This window comes from Octodon degus, unplaced genomic scaffold, assembly GCF_000260255.1.
Source record: "Octodon degus isolate 3935 unplaced genomic scaffold, OctDeg1.0 scaffold00403, whole genome shotgun sequence".
NCBI lineage: Eukaryota > Metazoa > Chordata > Mammalia > Rodentia > Octodontidae > Octodon > Octodon degus.
In genome coordinates, this window is record NW_004524979.1 from 232,134 (window position 1) to 236,588 (window position 4,455).

The 4,455-nt window shown below is 33.1% G+C and overlaps 1 pseudogene; it reads right to left on the reverse strand.

Moving 5' to 3' along the window:
* LOC101562608 overlaps positions 1-4,455 on the reverse strand; it is a 45,813-nt pseudogene that overhangs the window by 26,765 nt on the left and 14,593 nt on the right.

A 4,455-nucleotide genomic window follows, 5' to 3' on the forward strand; every position in this document is an offset into this window, starting at 1 on the left:
GTGGTCCAATGGTTTGCATTACACACACAAGGACCCAGGTCCAACCCCTGGTACTGCATGGCAGCCCCTAAACCAGGTGCTTTCAATCCCAGTGCTGGGAAAACAGAAGAATCACTGAGTCTGAGCTGCATAGTGAGACCCTTTACTAAATAAATAAATAAATAAATAAATAAATAAATAAATAAATAGATTTTTTAGAAATGAATTAATCTTAAGGTTACCCCAAGCGGATCTAACAGATATTTACACAAATTACCATTCAATAACAACAGCATATATGTCTTCTCAGCAGCAAATGTACCAGTGAGGTAAGTCAGAAAGGTTGTCCTTATTTTTTTCCAAGTATCCTTTCTAGCACAATGGAGTAAGACCAGAAATCAGTAAAAGTAGGAGATTGCATAAATATATGGAGATTAACAGCATGATCCTGTACAACAAACAGATTAAGAAATTGAAAGGAAATATGCGTTTTAGAGTCAAACTGTTTATTTGGAAAGTAAGAGGATTTGTATTTAAAGGCTGATATGTAAAAGCGGCTCAACACTCACCAAGATCAAACTTTAACCTTAAGAAAGAAAGAGAAATCAGAAAGGGGTTTCAGCTGCAGAAACTAAAGAGGGCATAGGTCTGAAGAAAATGATCAGATTTGTTCTAGAAAAAAAATTTAAGATTTTGCAGTCAAGTGAAAATAGAGACAGGACCTAAGAAATCTTATGGCATATGACAAATCAGTTCTATGAGGAACTGTTACACAATAAACATCTTAAATATAAAGAAATAGAATCTCAAGTAAATGATCTCACAAAGCATCTGAAGAAACTAACATCAAAACTTAAAACTAAATAAAAAACAAGAATAAACTACCTTAAAATCAATAAAGAAAGAAATAGTAAAGATTGTAGCAGAAATAGTGGAGAGTCAAAGTGCAATGTAAAAATCAGGGAACCAAGATTTGGTTTTAGAAAAGTGAAAACCAACAAACCTTTAGCTTAATAAATGAAGTGAGAGGAGACTCAAAGAAAAAAATATGAGCTATAAAAGGAAACATTACAACTCAGAGATACACAGTATTATAGGAGACTATTAAAAAAGTACAGCCGGTAATTTGAAAAGCCTAGGAGAATAGCTTCCTTCAGTGAACAAATTGACAAAATTGAATTATGTAAAATGTAAAATATTAATAAACAAATAAAGAGCAATAATATTGATTCAGAAATCTAGTCTCTCATCAAAGGAAACAGTCTTTTTTCAGCTTCACAGCTGAATTCTACAAAACAGTTAAAGAATGACTACCCAAAAATACTGAAGAGAGAATTCTTCTAAATTCATTCATTATGTGAGGCCAGTATTACACTGATAGTAAAAACAAACAAAAAAAGTCAGTTATACATAAAATGAAAACTAAAGATCTCTGTCTCCAAGGAGTACAACTAGATACACACCTGAATTCCAGTAGGTTCTAAGGTTATAAATGTACCAAATGTCTACACCAAATGTCAGAGGACAGTACTATACAAAATGACAAAGAGAAGCAGCAAAATGTAATCTCAGGCCCAGAACACACACAGAACATAAGCAGAAGACACTAGCACAGAAGAAATTGGAAATCACATAGCAGAAATGTCTGAATCAATAGTGTCTGAAGTAAAGAAACAACTGCAGAATTGATACACTGATACAAAATACTCAATAAAACACTGTGAAATGAAATTCAAGAATCCCATAGTAAAATGATCGCACATGTGGTAAGAATAATTCATGTCAGATTCAAAGAAGGTTCAACATGGGAAGAACGAAAAATATGATATATCTCATGAACAAATTCAAGAACAAAATCTCTACAATTATTTCAATGGATTCATGAGAACTATTTAATAAAGTAAAACATCCATGATAAAATTTTTAAATTAATTATTTATGGAATGAACACGTTAGCACAGGAAAGGCCATATAATGTGCTAAATGACGCTGCTGTATGACATCAAACAGAATGGCAAGAACTCAGAACATGAGAAATGAAGTATCAAACTTTAGTAACACTGTTTGACAGCACTGTATTTGTTTGAGATAGTCAGTTGCTTGTGAGCTATGGCTGAGAATATGTTTTAAAATATGCTTCAAAGTCTGTATCACAGATAAAATATCATATTGTATTTATGCAATTATGCCACTCCAGATTGCAATATTTTAAGGAATATTATCATGGGAGATGAAATTGGGGCGCTAATTACAGTCCTGAGAGTACTGTTCAGAATTTTCAATAGAAATAAATCACTCCATTCTCACTGTGAAACAAAAGTACATCAGTCAAGATGCAACATCAAGGTGCTCCTGATTGCATTTTTGAACTTGATAGAATTGTGCAATCTAACATTGTTTCCAGGAACATTACAGTGAACTATGCCTATTATGCAGCCTCACTAGAGTGTTTAGGAGAAATGTACAGTTTTTCATTCTCCATTATAGTGACCCTTAGAGTAACACCTATGTTTGGGTATAGGGATTTCTGAAAAGATAATGCATTTTTTATATAACTTATTCACAGAATTTAGCTCATATAACACCTGGATCTTCTCCAAAGTAAGAAAATAATGTTGGAATACAAATATTTTGAAATTACCTAGAATATCAAAAGAATGTAGCAAAAGGCAGTGGAACTAAGACAGGAAAGAGGACTTCCAGAATTGCTTTGAAAGGGGCAAGAAAAATGTGATAATAATGCTTCAAGCAAGTATATTCTGAATGGGATTAATGACAATTTTTTAGTATAGTACTTTTATGCTAAACACACATCTAATATACTGAGTAGAACACAGTTGACTGATTTGGAAGATCTAGAACAAAATAAGGATGCACATTTGTAGTACATTTATTAAAAATAATACTAGAAGTTCATACCAGAAGAAATACGAAGAGATGGGTAAAAAGCATCCAAATTGGAAGGAGAAAGTTAAACTTTTCCTGCTGGCAATGTAACATGTTCTAATACATAAAGCATCCCTAAAAATGGAAAAAAAAACGATGAAAAATGAGTAGACAAACTCATTGCAGGTGAAGCACACAAATTCAAAATACAAGATTCAAAAAAAATCTGAAAAATCATCTAGAAAATGATACTTTTTTTCAAACATTTCAGTGCACAATTTAATGAGTAATCAATTTTACAAATAATTATTCTTCTTATAATTTTGTTCTGAGAATTGAAAATATATGATAAGCATATGAGCAGTAGTGTGAAAATTTTATTCTAATCAAAATATTATTATCTACTAAGGAAATTGTATGACCCATGGGTCTATATTTACTTTTTCCATAATTTTATTGATAAACAAATAGCAATGAGAAAGTTTCAAATCAAATTGGTAGGACAGTTCCAATAATTAACACATTGCATACATTCTCCCTAGTGGTTAATTGATGTACAAGATGTGGACATGATATCCTCTTTACAAACACCATTAGAACAAATCACTCTATTCATTAAGAGAATGTAATTATATATCTATCCTAACCACTTTGAATACACAGATACAAAGTGGACATTCATCTGTATACCCTTTTTTGTTAAGTTCAGTTATTTGAATATTATAGGTGTGTAAGCTCAGCAAAATATTCTAAAAGAGTCCAGTAGCCCATAATAGTATTGGGTCTTCTACTTGACTGGCAATGTCAGAAATTGTTGACCTGAGTCCCCTACAGCTCAACATAGAAGCCTGGCTTTACTTCTTCTACTTCATTTTTATACTTTTCTGCTAGATGGTTAAGACCAATGTAAAGCAGGACCTATGGAACAAGAGTTGTAGCTTTTGGGTCTGAAAAGGTCAGTGAAATCCCCTCAGGATTTATCCTGAGATCCTGTACCTCATATTGTAGGACCTTTGTCAGTGTCAGCCATGTGGATGAATCATGGCCATTGCTTGGCCAATGTGCTCTCTGTGAAAGCCTGAGAGAATGTTTTCCCTGCATGTGACTCTCCTTAGGCACACTCTACATCAGCGATCACTTTCCTCTTTGGCCCCATGATCTCCTTGATCAGAAAATTTGGGACACTACAGATGAATGTCCATTTTGTATCTGTGTATTCAAAGTGGTTAGGATAGATATATAGTTACATTCTCTTTATGAATAGAGTGATTTGTTCGAATGGTGTTTGTATATGATATATCATGTCTGCATCTTGTAAAGCAATCAACCACTAGAAGAATGTATGCAATGTGATAATTATTGAAACAGTCCTACCAATTTGAAAAAAAAAAAAAGCAGAGAGAGTAAGTCTCCTGGAAGAGAAAGTGGGAGGAACTCTTGAAGACATAGGGGTAGGCAAAGAGTTCATGAACAGAAATCAAATCACATGGTTATCGGTTGAAAGAATTAACAACTGGGACCTGCTCTTTCTGACAAGTTTTTTCACGTCAAAAGAAATTACCAACAAAGTGAAAAGGCAACCCACAAATT